This window comes from Eublepharis macularius, chromosome 14 (genome assembly GCF_028583425.1).
Source record: "Eublepharis macularius isolate TG4126 chromosome 14, MPM_Emac_v1.0, whole genome shotgun sequence".
In the NCBI taxonomy this organism is placed as follows: domain Eukaryota; kingdom Metazoa; phylum Chordata; class Lepidosauria; order Squamata; family Eublepharidae; genus Eublepharis; species Eublepharis macularius.
Window position 1 is genome coordinate 28,419,817 of NC_072803.1, and position 18,182 is coordinate 28,437,998.

The following is an 18,182-nucleotide window of genomic DNA, read 5'->3' on the forward strand; positions in this document are numbered from 1 at the left end:
GTTTTGCAGCAACCCCTGTAGAAAATGGAATTTTTAAATCAAAACAGTGACTTCTTAAAATTTGGTAACATCCCTACGTGGCAAACAATGAACATGGAAAGGGTTAGGGTAGAAAGTATGAAAAATCACCACTCTAGGTAAATCCAAGCCTTGCTGACAGTATTTTGAAAGAACAGTTGGTATAAATTTTCATGCTAACTGGCTTGTTCTCGTTTTTTAAAAAAGAGCACAAGAAATCTTTGTGCTTAATTAGTCTCAGACAATTCAGTAACATTGGATAGGCTGACATTGACTAATTACAGCTGTTAATAGAAGATGATAATAATGAATGGAGCAAACTCATGCGAGGGTCTTTGAATTAAATTTTCATTTCCCCCACACAGAGGTGGTTCTCATCTTTCATCAACATTCAGTGCAAGAATGCATCAAAAGAAATCAAATTCCAACACACCAGAAACATTTTTCTTGCCCGATTGGCTTTGCAGGGTTTTAGGTTTCATGCATCACCAATTTTACAATGTTTTTTTCCCTTCAAAAAAAAATCTTCTCCCTTGTTTTATCTTTGAAATGGATACATGGTGTTTTCTTGGATGTGAATTTGCTTTGCCTTTAATTGATCAGAGCTTTGACTCAAAGAATTGATTTTTCATTTCTGATATCCTAGAGTGCAAAATCGTGTGGTGGGATCCTTAATCCTGGTGGAGAGTGACAAGAATTATTGATTACATTTTTAAACACCACAAGTGCGCAAAGTTAAAAAAAACAGTAAAATAATACTATCATATTCAATATTTTGCAATTTATATGCAAAATATAACTATTATAGAGGAGTTTGCTTTAGGACAGGGAACAAGAAAGCTGCCATTTAAGCTCCCACCCCATGGCTGTTTTGGCACTTCAAAATATGCAGAGGAGACAGGAGCACCTCAGCCCACTGGGCTGTACCCCTGGCTACATTTTTAAATCACTTTTAAATGGCAGTGACGTCGGCCATCAGTCATATCCATGGATGTCATCACATCTCATTTGGCTCTCAGGCTAGCACGTGGCCAGTAGCGTCAACCTTCAGATGTTTTAGAGTGGTTCTTAATTTAGCTTGTTATTGTTGTTGTTAGGTTAGATTCTATAGATCCCTTCTGCTAAGTGAGGATTCCTTTTCCAATAGACGGAGTTTTGATCTTGATGGATCGTGCTCTGTCTGCTGGAGAAAAACTCTTTCTTCCAGTTCATGACAACATGAGGAATAGAATATAGGGTCCATCCTCCTTTTCCTCATCCTGTTTATATATCTCCTGTTTGCAAACTGACCTTTAGGCAATTTTCTAGGTTAAAATATATCACAATCCCCCTCCCAAAAACATGATGTAACTGATTAAAAAGACTGGCAATCATTCAATAGCAAATCAGCAGTGATCTCGGAATCCCACAATTACTACAGATGGTACAGTAATACTCATGTTGGGGGGGGGAATCAAAAGATAAGCAAGAAACCATATAGTCATGGAAAAGGAAGGGCAAGGAGAAATCAGCTGATCAACAAGGAGCCTGGGGAATAAGTAAAAGTCTCCAACGGGTGCTAAAGTTCAGAAAATCTTGCAAGTGGTTAAGCTAGTAAGTGGAAGGCATTCCACCATCTTGGAACCACAACACAGAAGTCTTGTCTGTACTGCTTACTCTACTTATCTCAGAAGATGGGAATGCCTACAACATCTGTAGATGATTGATAGAAAGGTTCATTGCAGAGAAAACAGACATTCTGGGTTCCTGAAAGCTGAAGCCTTTGGAAAGGAAAAATGAAACTGATTCCCAATAGCAATCCACAACAGAGTCATCCCAATAAGCTATCCATAGATCACTGCAGGCAGAGGATGAAACAGTAAAGATGGGAGAAATTTGAGACTAATAGAAAGGGTGTGTTAGTTGAGGTGTGATATACCATCTTCTGTTTGGCTTTACCAATGCAATCATATACTTCATTGTAGTTAGTGATGGCCAAGCTCTCCGCAGGTTGATTTGTCGTCAGCTCAGCATTACACACTTTCTTACAGATTTCTCAGAACTGCTTCACCTTTTTTCTGGGAATCTTAGCCCACCTTGTCATGTTGCCTGCTCTGCAGGATGCTCTCCCTGAATGATGTTGTGTGGGTGGACAGAATCTTGCTTTGCATTTTGAGAAGAAAAACAGTTCCTCATGCCACACAGTCACTTCCAAAGCAAAGATGCGGAGATACATTCTAAATTAGGTGGGTCAAAGCATTCAATAATAGGAGCATGCACCAAAAAATAATATCTGGGAAATCTGGATCCAGGTTTCATGGATCCCCCCCAAAATCCAGGATTTTTGACATCTGGGGAAAATGATCTGATCTGTTTAAGACAGATCAGAGAATCCCAGATTTATTCAACCTATGGGGAAAACAATCCTGCATGGATTAGCCATGCATTCCTTCCTCCCTGTCTTGCTCCCTCCCGCCTCTGCCTCCCTCCTCTCTCTTCCCTCCCCTCTTGGAAAAAAGTGGGAGAATCCAGAGGCCAGAGGCTGAAGCAACATTTCCCAGATTTACTTGGATTTATCCAGGGGTCTGGTTCCTGAATTGGATCCTGGATTCTCTGATTTGATTTGGGAAAGCCAGATTTAGTCCGATTGGCAAAGTTCCAGCTTTTTCTCTGAATCCTGTATCCAGACTGCACACCCCTATTCAGCAATATTCTTGAGTTAAGTGTTTCTCATTTATATATCCTGAAAATATCACAATCTGTGGTTCCTTCCAGGTCCTTTCTTTCTGTTTCCCAATGAAATAATTACTATTATTATGCTTTCTGCTCACTTACCATTTTCATATCTGGCATCTTCATTTCCAAGTAATAATAGCCGCCTAGAGGTTTCAATTAGCTTATAATGAAATGTTGCTCATTAATAAAGCCCCAGGACAATCAAACATATGCCACTTCACTCCTCTCCCTCAAGCTTGCACGTGCATGCACAAACGCATACATGCACACAAAGCACAATATTTAAATATGAGTAAATTTTATTTTCTGATCAGCTTGTGTTGTCTAATGAGATATTAATTATAACAACTGTTTTATATATTTTAACCTTTATGTATTTTGTATATCCACCCTGAGCCTGCTGGAAATGTGGGGAGGGTGGAATAAAAATCGAAAATAAATAAAATAAAATAAAATAAAATAAAATAAATATTTATCATGTGACAACATAGGATTATTCAAGTCTTGTTACATAGTATTATTTTTCCCTGTGTTGGGAGGACATAGTCATGGTTTATCAGAAATCTGCTCTTAATGTTTTTTAGGAGCCTGGTGAGAAATACCTCAAACTTGACCTTAGCTTGTAAACCTGGAAGCCAGCTGACTTTTTGGTAATGACCGCATTACACCTTTTAAAAAAAAACCTAGAAATAGATTATATTTGCCATGGGCTAGGTATAAATGTCAAAAATGAGCTTCGTGATGTGTTAATATCTGATGCTCACAAGTACCTCTCAGGAACAAAAAGTGCTTTCACTAAATGACCCATTTTCACTGACTTTCCTATCATTTATTTATACCAAAGATTGATACACGTAGTGTTAAATTATATCAAACTCTGAAAGGACCAGGCTAGTGATCATAATGAGGAGATCAGGTAAAGGGCTACCACTTTGCATAATTAATTGGTGTTTCTCTGTGCTACACCCTGAGCTACCACTGACTGTCAATCCTGCCTTAATCAGTAAAAGATGCAAAGACAGTGTCTTGTTGCTGCCAGCTTAACTCAAGGCCCTCTAAGTGTTTTGTACAATCTCAGATGTTAGAGAAGATGTTACAGAAAGTGTAGACAAAGACGCATATGCCAAAAGACAGGAATATAGGCCTGCTTTTTCATTCTCATTTTCTTACCAGTTTCAAGGTGTGAAATTCTATTGCTTCTCTCTTGTAACTTTGCCAAGATTCACCAGTGACTTAAAACTGTAGTCAGCCACTAGGTGGAGCTACCTTATTTCCAGGTGGGTCTTCAAAGAAATGGAGGGAGCAGTGATTTCTTTATACCCAACAAGGATTTCTATGAACAGGGCTGGCTGTCTGGGTGCCTATGAATTGTCTGGATTATTTTAAATTTCTTGTCCATGCTGTTTTGGCCTGACATCGTAATTTGCTTTTGTGAATCAGATCTGTGATTTTTTTTGCATTGTTTTCAGCTTCCCCTCACTCAGTGCTCCCATATGAATATGCATTTTCAATGTTATTTGTGCAGCATTGTCAACATTGGTGTAATGATTAGAAAGTAAGACTAGGATTTGGAAGACCCAGGTTAGAATCCACACCCTGCCATAAAAGCTTGTTGGGTGACCTTGGGCTAGTCACACGTTCTCAGTCTAACCTGCCTTACAGGGTTGTTGTGAGGACAAAATGGAATAAGCCATTTTGGGTCCCCATTGGGAGAAAGGTGTGGTATAAATGAGGTAAATAAAATAAATATCTGACCAAGAGCAAAAAGGAGGGAACCAAAATGGTTAATAAAAATATCTAGAGTTACCTGTGCCTCCACCATTCTGCCTTCCTGTATCTTTCAAATCATAAGCTTATGGGCAGATTCCATGTCTTTATTTTGATTTCTGCATAGAGCTTAGTGACTGTAAATGTTCTGGAAATGGTTATTAATAATAATTAATAGCATGAGTAATTATACAGTAAGGGGAAAATAACTTGACACAAACTATAATTGCAAACAAAGCCCAGGTGAATGATGGAAAAACAAATATGCAAGATCTTTATAAAACAGTTTATAAAATTAACATGTCTAAAATGACACTAGGGAAGAATGAATATAGAAAAATAAATGAAAGCATTGCCAACTCTTTGAATTTCACTAGAGGGAGCTCTTTTACCATTTCCTGGAATTAACTAGAAGCAAGCGCTGCATCCTGAAATGAAAGAAATGTCTGGTGGTGTTTGGAATGTTCCTTAATATGAATCCAGTTTTAAAAGCTGTGGGAGTCCCACTAGATTAATCCATAAAATAAAATATAATCTGTGATGTGTGGTTCACTCTTGTGCTTGAATCACAATTTGATTCCAAATTGTGAGCAGCAACACTCAGTTTGCTCTTTGTTGAGCATTCTAAATTGTTGTAAAGTATACTGCATGAACATTCCCAGACTGGTTACTTGTTGCTCTCTTCCACCTGCTCAATTTACAGAGAACATGGTGCATTTTTAAAAGGTGTTTTCAGGTGTAGACTAGCTCCTGAATTTACCAAGGAAGTTCCTGGTGCACCGCTGCCCACAAGGGTCACTGAAAACCAGGAGCAAGCTGAGTTGGTTGGTTGGTCGGTCAGTTGGTTGGTTGGTTGGTAGTCCACCTTTGTCTCCAATGGGGACCCAAACTGGTGGCCCTGATGTTACTGGCAGTGCCATTGGGACTATTGGGCTCAACTGTCCCTGAATGGTTTCTTTGATTGTCTCATCATGCAGGGAGGGGGTGTATGGAAGTTAAAACAGTTGAGTTGCTTGTCTCTCTAGTATTCTGGCCTTGCCCATTTTGCATGCCTGACTTCCAGACCTGAGAGTATTTATCACAGATTAGACCACTAATTGATTCGCACACTGCCAGTTGGACTACAGTTCAATTAAGTACATTCTGAGCGTGCACAGTTATAATGAACAGTGCATACTAAGGAATGCCTTACAGGTGCAAAGCTTGCATGTACATTTAAAAAGTAGCTGACTTTTCATGCCATTTTACCCTGTCATATATCCCCAGCAAGTCAGGAATAGGCATGAATGACCTGTTTCTGAACCGTGAACACATCGTCAGTGTGGTCATATAGGCTGCAAGCAGACTTCTGGTTTTCCAACACCGCCTTCGCAAAAATAGAAGCATCTCCAAACGTAATTGGTGCTGTTTTTGAGCTGATTCAGCAGAGCGTGACAGCTTTGATTCCTGTCACAGATTCCAGTTCCTCTGACAAGCCACTTGAGTTGTCTTAAGAGTTTTACCTCAGGCACTAATAGAAGTGCGGGGAAAGAGAGTTTGTTTCACACTAGTCAGTGGAAGTGTTTGGTGAAGTTTTGCTTACCCACATCAACCAGTAATTGAAAATTATCTGTATTCATGGGGGTGGTTAGCGGAAAGGAAAGCATCACTACTCCTTTGTCTACAATAGCTGGGGTTAGAAACACCAATACTCCAAGCGCTTGCTGAATTTCTGTCTCACAGAAGGTACACGTTGTTCTAGAAAAATGTGTGTTATGAATTTGTTATCTGAATAGATCTGAGACTTGATGTAAAGTGGAACTTTTGGAAAGAATGACAGGTCTATGAGAGAGGAGGAAACTGGGACTTCCATCAGGCTGTGTGAAGTGCTGTCAGCTGCATTGGTCTGTATTGTTTAAATATGTGAAAAGGAACTCAGGGAACAGGCTCAGGATTTATTTATTTATTTTATTCGATTTATATTCCGCCCTCCCCGCATCAGCAGGCTCAGGGCGGATTACAACCAAGTTTAAAATCATATTTCACAGTATATACAATTTTTTGTGATGTTTGTGACGGGTATAAAAACAGCCACCCTCCAAGAGGCAGTTTTTGAAAGATAGACTGTTTTTGTTACCCTGGTTGCATAAGACATAATCTGACAAGCAACACTACACCAGCTCCTGATTGTGCAATAAACAGAAAATAAGCTGAACTAGCATGTGTTTGTGCATCCTTAGATGGAAAAGGCAGCTTTCCTGAGAAGTTGCCTGTAGCATAGCTCAAAAACTTTGTATTCCAAAAAAAAAAAAAAAGTTCTCCCTGTCTGAATTTCTCCCTAGATTTTGGAGTTCTAGATCATTGTTCCCAAATTGAACTGATGCATTTGGAATCTTCCTTTCATTTCTGAATTTGGACAGAGCACAGGCAGCTTGGCGTTGCTGTCCATTCTCTCAGTTGATCTCCTCCCTTGTACAATTCGTAATATATTACTGCTCATTAAGTATCAGTCTTGATGTGATTGTATAGATGACTGCATCATATTACTGTTGTGCAGCATTCTACCCATATGACCCATTGCAGATGCACACTGATAAAACTGCACAAAAAGAATCTTGATGCAATCTTGTGTATGAAATGATTTGCTGCGGAGTTTTATCAGCGCTTGCATGTGCTTCCCTCATATGGAGGAGGGTTTTCACTTGAACTGAAGGAACTGAATGGCGTTGCAAACTATCATCCAATTCCATAATTAATTTTAAAAATTCTATTATTCAATCTAGAATTCTGGAGAAATGGAACAAACTGCAAACCAAAATTATGGAACAAAACGGGAATCGAATTTTGTTATCCTCTCATCCCAGATTACTGGGTAAAAACTAGGCAGTTTCTATGCAAACCATGGAAAGCCTTATGCAAACTTTGAAAAGCTGAAACATATTTTTTTCCACTATTGCTACTTGAAAGGTTTGGACATCTTGTTTGAACCAGTCATGGCTGGCTATTTCAAGAGATAACATTTTGCACTGAAGGATTCTGGTATGATCCATCAAAGGAAATCCCATTAAAATGATTTATGTCTTCCATTAGCCATTAGCCATGTATGGCAAAAATTATTTCAATGAATGTTAAGGGAAGGCAAGCCTTGATGCAGCTTCAGCAAACTTGTCCATCCTGTCTTGTCATCATGACCCCTGCCCACCACCACCACAGTCATGGCAGGGCTTCTCATTGCACCAGTCCCACTGGGATCATCATCACCCCCTGAAAGAACCATAGTCAGCTTTGCTAGGTGGGGCTGAACAAACACACAAAGTTGCCTTACACTGAATCAGACTATTGGTCCACCTAGGTCAGTATTGTCTGCTCAAGCTGGCAGCAGCTCTCCAGGATTTCAGGTGGAGGTCTTTCACATCTCCTACTACTTAATGCTTAACTGGAGACATCGGAGATTGATCCTAGGACCTTCTGAGTGTGAAGCAGATGCTCTACCACAGAGCCACAGCCTGTCCCCTAAAGAGGTGGTTGTATTTCTAGTTGGGAGTTAAAAAAAACCCAGTGAAACATCTGTCATTTCCTCATGCCTAAGAGAGAAATGTTCATCACTTTCTCCAAGCCCAAGCGTTTCTGTGTTCATTTTTAATGAATGCTTAATGTTCAAAACATGCATGTTGAATAAGAACAGCTATTTTGACGTTCAGCTATTTCTTAAATTAAGCTCCTTAAGGGTAGCCCATACCACCATCACACCATAGATACACCAAGGAAGGTTATCTTAAGAACATAAAAAGAGCCCTGCTGCATCAGACCAGTGGTGGTCCATTTAGTCCAACATCCTGTCTCACTCAGTGGCTAACCAGTTATTCTGGAGGGTCAACAACAAGACATAGAAGCCAAGGTCTTCCCCTGATGTTGCCTCCTGGTACTGTTATATACTGCCTCTGAATGTGAAGGTTCCCTTTAGTCACCATGCCTAGTGTAACCCCTGATCGACCTATCCTCCATGAATCTGAGGGCCAAGCTACAAGTGACGAATGACACTTGAACGGCAAGTGTATTTCTTCCTGTTCACTTGCCCTCCACTCAATCCACTTGCCGTTCAAGTGTCATTCGTCACTTGTAGCTTGGCCCTAATTCCCCATTAAAGCTGCTGTGCCTGTTATCATCAATGCATCAACCTCAAGGTTGAACTTGGAGTTGTCGTGGTATTACAACTGATCTCCAGACTACAGCTTTAGAAGGTGGACTGTATGGGATCAAGACCTCACTGAATTCCACCCCTCCCCAAATTCTACCGTCCCAAATCACCTTCCTCCAGATCTCCAGAAGAGCAATTGCCTGCTAGTACTAGTCTTCTCAGGAGTAAAAGCCTGTTCTCCTAATACAGCCAGTAAGTTCTGTAAAAACAAATTTAGAACAATTCTGAGCAGACAACAAACAGTAAGCATTTCTTATTGTCTTAGGGCACTGCCTGCAAAGAAATTACATAGCATAAGAACATAATAAGTGTCCTGTCGGATCAGAGCAGTAGGCCAAATAAATCAGCATCCTGCTTCACACTGTGCAGGGCCAACGAACCGGGCATAGCAGCTCCTAGCACTGGCGTTCAGAGGTGTAATGTCTCTGGATGTGGAGGTTCTCTTTAGTTAGGGATTGTTCCCATTGATGAATCCCTCTGCCCTGAATAAGTCTAAATCCCTTTTTAAGGCATCTATGGGCCAAGCTACACATGACGAAAGACACTTGCCTGGCAAGTGGATTGAGTGGAGGGCAAGTGAACAGGGAGAAATACACTTTCCATTCAAGTGTCATTTGTCACTTGTAGCTTGGCCCTCAGGGCCAAGCTACACATGACGAATGACACTTGAACAGCAAGTGTATTTCTCCCTGTTCACTTGCCCTCCACTCAATCCACTTGCCGTTCAAGTGTCATTCGTCATGTGTAGCTTGGCCCTCAGTTAGTGGCGAATGACATCCACTGGCAGTGAATTCCATGGTTTAATTATTCATGGAGTGAAGAAGTATTTCCTTTTGTCCAGTCTGAATCTATTGCCTTTTAACTGCATTGAGTACCCCATTTTTTTCTTAGCAGCGGAATAATCTCACACCACTTTCCCACAGGAGTACCTACATTTATTTTGAGGTCTGGGGAGTAAAATAAACACATCTGACCATTTGAAAATAATGTAGTTTTCTGACTTGCCTTGTGAACAATTGAGGGGGGGATAAATATAACAATTGCTTGTGAAGTAGTGTGAAAAATTATAAAAAGAAGGAAGAGAATGCCTGTGATACTATTTTTGATTCCTCCTCCGAGTGCTGTGAGTCACTTCCTTTGATTGATCACAAAGGCATCTTGTTGACTGCCATGAGCTTAGTGCAGTCAACCACCTTCATAAAAACAACGGCAATAATTGTTCGTACGATAAAATGAAATGTCAAAGACCTTTATATATGACTTAAAACCCAAGATGCTTTGCTAAATGGCATGACCAATTTAGATGACGAGATTTAAGTGAAATGTCTTGGCAGAGAAAACACTTTGAAGGTTACATCTTGTGAAGACATGTCTTTTTTTTCCCAAGCTGTACATCATTTCCTGGCAAACCGACTTATATCACTGGTCTACATTGGGATGCTCTAGAATTAAGATCAGATAAATTAATCTCCAAATAGAAACTTCTATGAGCCTGACCTCTCTGGTGATGCAGCCTAAAATGGATGCTTCTCAGTAAGTAATTAAGACGTTGGAAATTCCAGACTTCATTTGGCATGCATTTTTTTTTACTGACGTAAAAGACCAGAACTAATTGGAAATATTCACTGTGGTTATTTCTGCAGAAAAAGCCTTTATAAGTTATCAAGTGCGTTCATCAACACATCCATAAGAACAAAAGGTCCACTTAGTGTAGCAGTCTGTTTTCAACAATGATCACCAAAAGATGAGAGCAGACCTCAGGTTGGTGCTTAGCTGAAACAGGCAAAATAACAGTGCAATCTTAAGGTAGTCTAAGTTGATTATATTAGAAGGGTGTAACATCCCGGAAGTGATGGCATTGTGCCAACCTGGGAGCGTATGTGTGGAAGAAGGTGAGTGCCAGTTCATATAGACAGAGTGACTGGGCTGGTCAGAGGAGGTCATGACAATAAGAAGCACTTGGTGGTGGAGAGTGCCTTCAAGTCATAGCTGATCTATGAGGACCCCGGCGGGGTTTTAATGAGAAGAGACTAACAGAGATGATTAGAGATGGTTTGCCGTTGCCTGCCTCTGCAAACATGGTCTCTGTCAAAGGTCTCCCATCCAATTACTAACCAAGGCCGACCCTGGTTAGCTTCTGAGATCTAAAGAAGCACTTACAATCTCTATATCGGCAATATTCAAAAGGAAGTGTAGCACAAAGAAATAGGGAGTTGACCCCTTGATGGTTGTTCTGATGCCCACAATGAGCCCCCCACCCAAAGTGCCACTGCTCAGCAATCCTTCGGTGTCTCACTCACAGACACACAATCATCACTTACCTTTCAGCAACTGCAATAACCAGCTGCAGCAAGATGGACAGCTTGTTTCTAGCAGCCACAGCATTCAAACATGGTGTGCTTGTATGCTGAACCTCCCCAACACGAGGTTCACAGTGTCCCTAAGGTATATAGTTTTAGAACACGGAGACTTCCGTTAACTTTCATGGCAAGACGCAGACACATTTTTGATAATGGACCAGGAAACAGGAAATACATAGAAGTAATGTAAACAGAAAAATAGAATTCCTGAATCCTCCATGAATCTCCACTTTCGCTGGTAACACAGTGATGCCCACACCAGCTGTTAGAAAAAGGGACTGGAGATGTCTCTGGTTCAAACCTTCAAGACAAGAACCATAGAGTTTTACAGATAGATAGGCTAGTATCAGTCTCCTTTCTGCCTACTCTACTCATTCAGTTTCTCTGATTGGTAGAATGAAGTCCACGGGAACCCCCTTCCTTCTTTCCTTCTTCTCTGCATGCATCAGGAGAAGTAGCATGGTATCTCCTCCTGGGACAAATGAAGCAGATGGCCTGCTATCAATCTGAAGCCATCCTAGTTAGCTAGATTAGTTAGTCACTATTTCTCTCCACTATACTTAAGTTAGTGTACGTCTATAAATAAATAGACCATTATTGGTTCTTTAACTCAAGGGAGAGCCTCTCTGTGAGCAATTTTTAAGACAGTATGGTAAATACTAGTTTAGGCCACGCTGCTGCGCTGAAATTCTGGAGGAGCACTCTGCTAACAAAGAAAGGAAGGGCTGTCTGACTGATCCAGCCATCCTTAACTTAACCCAACACCAGCTTCATAGCCCAGTATCATATCTGCAGCAGACAATGATAGTTGCATTTAATAGGTTAGCATGGATTCATCCCTTTGGCTTCACTGGTGTGATTCCTCCTTTGTGACAGTAGTGCCATGGTCTCAATTGTGGCATGTGCTGACTAGAGAGGGGCACAAACAGCAATATGAACTAAAAAAATCCACGAACAGCCCAATCAGCTGTTCGCGAACAAGCTGTTCATGAGGCCCCATTCAAAATGAACAGGTGGTCATTGCAAGCATCGTTCTTCGCTGTTCATTGCTGTTTGTCAAGCCAGACAATCTGGCACCTGCAATCAATTCCCTTGGCAACCGGAGGCAGGGACTTCCTGAACTCCCTCTGAACTCCTGCTGTTGCCCTGGAAACCACATCTAAGCCCAATTTAGCTTGATAGGCAGGTCTTCCATTCAAGTGTGGAGCTCCAAATTTGTTACAAGGAAGCAAAGAGCAGGGGGGTGGGGGGCTCCCTGCTCTGGTTTTGCAGACAGTGAGGGACAGACAGTTGCTGTTGGCATTTTGAGAGAGAGAGAGGGAGAGTGCATTGGAGCTTGAATTTTCTTTGCGTGTGGTGCGGTAGGGATTTACCCTTTCAGGTTCCAGGGCTGCTGCCAGGCTCTGGGGCCAAGCTATTATTTATTATTAGTACATTTCCTGCTGCCTGCTCAGGTAGGGTTTCTGGGAGTGGTGTGGTAGAGAACTTGATGGCTGGAGGAGAGCCTGCTGGCCCCCACGAACAACAAACAATGAACCTGTTTGTGAACAGGTCATGTTCGTCAATGTTTGTTGTCTGTGGATGGCAACGAACAACAAACACCATGTTCACTTTTTTTTTCTGTTTGTGCCCATGTCTAGTGCTGACACAGCAGCTCCTGTTCTAAAAATGTATTTCCCGCTATAGCGGCAACAGTGATGGATTATAAATTAGCTTAATTCCAAATCCCTTATTTTAAGTAAATTGCAGATTGTTTACCAAGTATTCAAGCACTCCAAATCCTTCATCTTCTCCTAGTGTGATTTAAGATACAGAGTAATTTACTCTTTGCTTTGTTGGCCATAATGAGATCGAATTTACAGACAGTAAACATAATGTATCAAGTGTCAAGAGTTGAATTATCCAGGTAAACTTAGAAGTGTTATTTTCCCCCTGTTCTGTTTCTGTCTTTTGACTTATGGATTCTTGTCATCTTGTGGTTTTATTTAACCGAAAAGGGTGCCAGTATTGCACTTCCAAGCAAAGACATCGAACAGGGGTCCCCAACCTTTCTGAACCTATAGACACATTTGGAATTCTGAGACAGGGTGGTAGGCTAACTGCAAAAAGGCAGGAAGTAAGGTTGGGCACAGTCCTAACTCTTCAACATTTTAAGCAAAAGCCCTGTTTAACAGGATGCTGATTAAAATGAACACATTGTTTAAAAATATTCTTTCACATACAAAACTTATCTTTTAGTCACTCAGTGAAGATCCCCATGATGTGGCAGCAGCTGCTGTCACAGCAACCTCTTTAAACATCCACACAGCCAATCAGATCTCCAATAACCTGTTAGAAGCTATGCTGGGTAAAACTCCTGCCTACTTTCTAAAAACACTTGATGAGCACCAGAAACGAAATTCATAACACTCCTCCTCATTTTCCCTTGTTCTCCAAAACCTCCCCCCACCCTTATGTTTCAGGATGTCTCTTGATTAAAGAAATCTCAGTTAATTGATCATTCAAGCTGTAATCAAGCATTGGATTAAATCTGCATAAAATTGCATAGAAATAAAACAATTACTCTGGGTCGGGTCATAGATAAAGGAGCCGTGGCTCCATGGTAGAACATCTCCTTGACACAAGGAGTGTTCCAATTTCAATCTCTAGCATCTCTATTTTAAAGGATAATGTGGTAGATGAAGAGAAGGACCTTCGCCTCAGACCCTGGAGAGCCAATATTGAGTAGACAATATTGACTAGACTTGTGCATGGGAGTTTGTTTTGGTTCCTTTTGTTTTTGTTATCAATTCCAATTGAAACTGTTTCATTATTGGGCTGTTGTATTATTTCTTTCATTATAGTTGTTTTATTTTCCTAATTCTATTTTGCTATTATTTTTTATTGGTTTCAATGGAAGACTTCCACCCCTTTTCTTGGGTCTGTACCTTCAGTGTTTTCCATCAAAACTAGACAAAGCTCATTAGAATTGTGGTATTCCCCTAGGACTTCCACACTGCAGAGTTTCTGACAGATAGAATAAAGTGCTTCCCCTCGGAGAGGCAATCACAGGCATCCATATTTAACATTAAAATCTGTGGGAGAATCAATAGGAAAGATTCCAAACACACGGTGACACTGACAGCAGCATTCAATGAGAGAATCTGGCAATGAGTTTGAAGGAGAGTAGCATGAGCAAGAGGCCGACAGACAAGGCAAGGAGGACAAGACATTTTACAGACAGATAGCCAGAGAAGGACCTTGGGGAAGATTTGCTTGGACAAGTTTTAGAGAGCAGAAGGCAAGTGAGGGAGCACTGACTATAAGGGGCCATTTGGCACAGCAGGGCAGGCATTGGGAAGAGAAGAAGGCAATCTTTCAGGATTAGAATACCTCAAACGTGTGTAATCCTAAAGGCAACAGTTTGTGTAACCTCTTTCCGTATGGGTTCTATGGGGCTAAATTAGGAACCAAACTTGAATCTGAACACATGGGTGTAACAGAGAACAGAAACTTCCAGCAACTAGTGTCTTTGAATGCATTTAACCCTTCCAAGGAAACGGGTTATTTTGACCCTGGAAGTCATTGGGAAAAAAATTGATTTACCTATTTAAAATTCCTGTTATGCTTTCTCTCCAAAGAACTGCAATGCCTTGAAGTCCCTCTCTGTCCTCCCCACTGCCTTTCTTTTTTAAGTTTGAGGTTCATCTAACTTGTGAAAAGGGTCATTTTGGCCCCCAATAGACTTGACTTGAAAGTGAAAGTACTTTGCATAATTGTACTTAAAGATTCTAGTGACTCCAACAATGATTGAAAAATGATTTCAGCACTGTTTCTATGTATAAATAGAATTTCCATATTACCTCCATATCACTATTAGCTGGAGCAAATAGTGAAAACAAATTATGGAGATAAATTTTAAACAATAGATATTTGTTGAGCAAAAATATCACACTTTTGGATATGGTGTCTTACACAAGTTTTGGAATTGAGGGTTGAAATGACCCCAAAGGAAACCATTGTTTGCAATATGAATTGTTGTGCATATAGTAAGAGGAGGTAAAACCCCTGGGTTTGTGCTCTCTCAAAGCTTCCTTTATGTCCATAGCCACATGAAAAAGCTCAAATTGAACTGTACTGCAGTTTTGGAAAATGAGGTTATTCTGGCCCCCTGCAAGAGAAGCCTGGATATGTTTGCAGGCATTCTCTGAACCTCCTCACATTTACCAGACTTGAAGGAGCCATTCAGCCTGGTACTTTAAATGACCCTCTAGCCATCTGTCCACTGAGCTGATTATCCTTTGTTGCGCTCTATCAAAACTTTCCTTCTGTTTTCATAGCCAAACAGAAAAGCTCAAATTGAACTGTATCACAGTTTTGGAAAATGGGGTCATTCTATCCGCCTGAAAGACAAGGCTGGGTACTGAGCTGAGTGTTTCCCTTTGATAGTTGGGAAGCACTCTTAATTGTAAGACTCCAACAGGTGCAGCCCGAGGGCAGGTTACAAGAAGGCTACCAGAAAGAATTTCTCTTCTTTTTGTTAACCCTTTAACTGGCAGGAATGGAATGCCCCTTTCCATTGAGTCTATTATGTGCCTATTTTTTCCCCCTGTCTGTGGGCAATTCAAACCTGGTGGCAGCAGTGGGCAAGTCACACATGGTGGCAACTGCGAGCAACTTACACATGGTAGCAGGGGTGAGACACTCACACACGGTGACAGTTTCAGTATTATAACAGTTTAAAATTATTGTTTTTTTAAAAAAAATTAACTGTCTCTTGCTTTAAAAGTGATAGTGGTCAAATTTACCCCATTTACTTTTCAGTGAGGATTTGATGTTTTCAATTAGAGATATTTTTGACCACCACCCCTAATTTCAAGTTTTACTCTTCTTTGTCCTGCATTACTAAAGAAAATTATTCTTGAGGCCTGGTTTTTTTTTCCTTAGTAGCTAATGCCATGATTGAAAGAGCTATCAGGTTTCCATTCTTTTTTCTGGAGTGTGGGATCATTTTGACCCCAATTGCAAGTTAATTTGGTTGTTTCTTTTCCCTTGGGAGGGTAAAGTAATTGGTTATTTCTTGATAACACCTTGGGGTGGCCCAACTTTTCTGGGCTACCAAGTGCCAGTAGTTTAATACAATCCTTTTGATTAAAGGAACGAGCTGGTACCCAGGCTTTAGGCTTCAACTTTGAAATTATGGCCCTGCAATAATAATATGATTCAAGTAAAAATACCAAATGAAATATAACACATCCCCACTTTTACTCACCAATTTTCACATACAATGGGTTTCCAGTTACCTTATTCAAGGTTATAAGAGCATATATAATTTTATCAAGTTCCCCAGCAACCAGCCTCTTCCTCAGCTGCTCAGCTCCAAACATTGACTCCACCCTACTGGGCTAAACCAACTAGCTCACAGGGGACAGTACATCAAGAATACCCAGAGTCTTTCTCACCCCACTCCTCCCTCTGCTAAGAAATACAGCTTATACCCTTTATTAGGAAAATATCAACTGCCTTGGAAAAGTAAAAGTCAGAGAAAAGAAAGACTGAAACAACAGATGAAGCAGAAAAAAGGAAAGAAAAACAGGGGTGGGGTTGTTATAGGTTTTTCAGATGGCAAATGCACTTTGTTTTCAAATTAATGAATTATATTAATTATGATAATCACATTAATTATGATAATTATGATAATCATGAAACATCCCTTTTTGTAATTATTGCAATTAGAAATGAAAGAAATGCACAAGACAAGTCTTGACAGACCAATGATCTGATTCAATATAAGGCAGCTTCATGATGCATGCACATATCACTTCAGATATCAATTCAGAAGAAAGTACCTGCCACAGATGGAATCGCATGCACATTAAAACAAAATTTGGGGAAAAAAATTTAAATCCCACTGGTGACTTTTCCTTCTCCATCTCTACCAAACTTGCATCCAGACAATGACAACAGATGGATCTCCCACCACTATCACCACTAGGGACGCCAGGTCCCCTACCCTCCTGGCATTTATCTTCTTTTTCTTCTTCCTGTGCACCCACTCCCAGACTCACGTGATTATGTCACTTCTCAGACTTATAGGGATTATGCGCACACACGCACTTCTCACTGGGCCAATTTGGGCTTTAAACGGGTCCAATTTGGTCTGTTTGAAGCCCAAGTAGGGTGCTGTGAAGTGCGGGAGTACTCCTGATTAGAGGTGGGCATGAACAGCAATACGAACCCAAAAAACCCACAAACAGCCCAATCTGCTGTCCGCGAACAAGCTGTTCGTGAGGCCCCATTCTAAATGAATAGGTAGTCATTGCAAACCACGTCCGTTGCTGTTTGTTGCTGTTCGTCAAGCCAGACAATCGGGCACCTACAATCAATTCCCATGGCAACTCAAGCAGGGATTGCCTGAACTCTGAACTCCTGCTGTTGCCCTGGAAACCCCAATCTAAGCCCAATTTAGGTTGATAGGCAGGTCTTCCTTCCAAGTGTGGACTGGAGCTCCAAATTTATTACAAGAGGAAAAGACCGGGGGGAAGGGGGCTCCCAGCTCTGGCTTTCAGGAAGAGACAGCTGCTGTTAGAGAGACAGGGTGAATGTATTGGAGCTTGAATTTTCTTTGTGTGTGGTGGGATAGGGATCTACCTCTTCAGGTTCCAGGGCTGCTGCCAGGCTCTGGGGCCAAACTATTCTTTATTATTGGTACCTTTCCTGCTGCCTGCTCAGGTAGGGTTTCTGGGAATGGTGCAGTAGGGATCTTGATGGCTGGAGGAGAGCCTGCTGGCCCCCACGAACAACCAACATGTTTGTGGCAGGATCATGTTTGCCAGTGTTCATTGTTAGTTGTTCGTGGATGGCAATGAATAACGAACACCATGTTAGTTTTTTTTTCTGTTCGTGCCCATGTCTACTCCTGATGTGGTGTGATGACATCATTCCTAGGAGTGACATCATTGCATCGCCCTGGGAGCTCGCCCTGAAAGCCTGTTCCCCCACCTTTCCCCCCTGCTGGCCAGGTGAGTGGTGGCAGGAGGCAGAGTGGGGAACTGAGTCATCTCCTGTCCCCAACAGGAGAACTGCAACCTTAATCACTACCACCATCATCACCAACACTATAATTACCTTCTTCAAGTCATTTTTTAAACAGTAGGCCATTATTT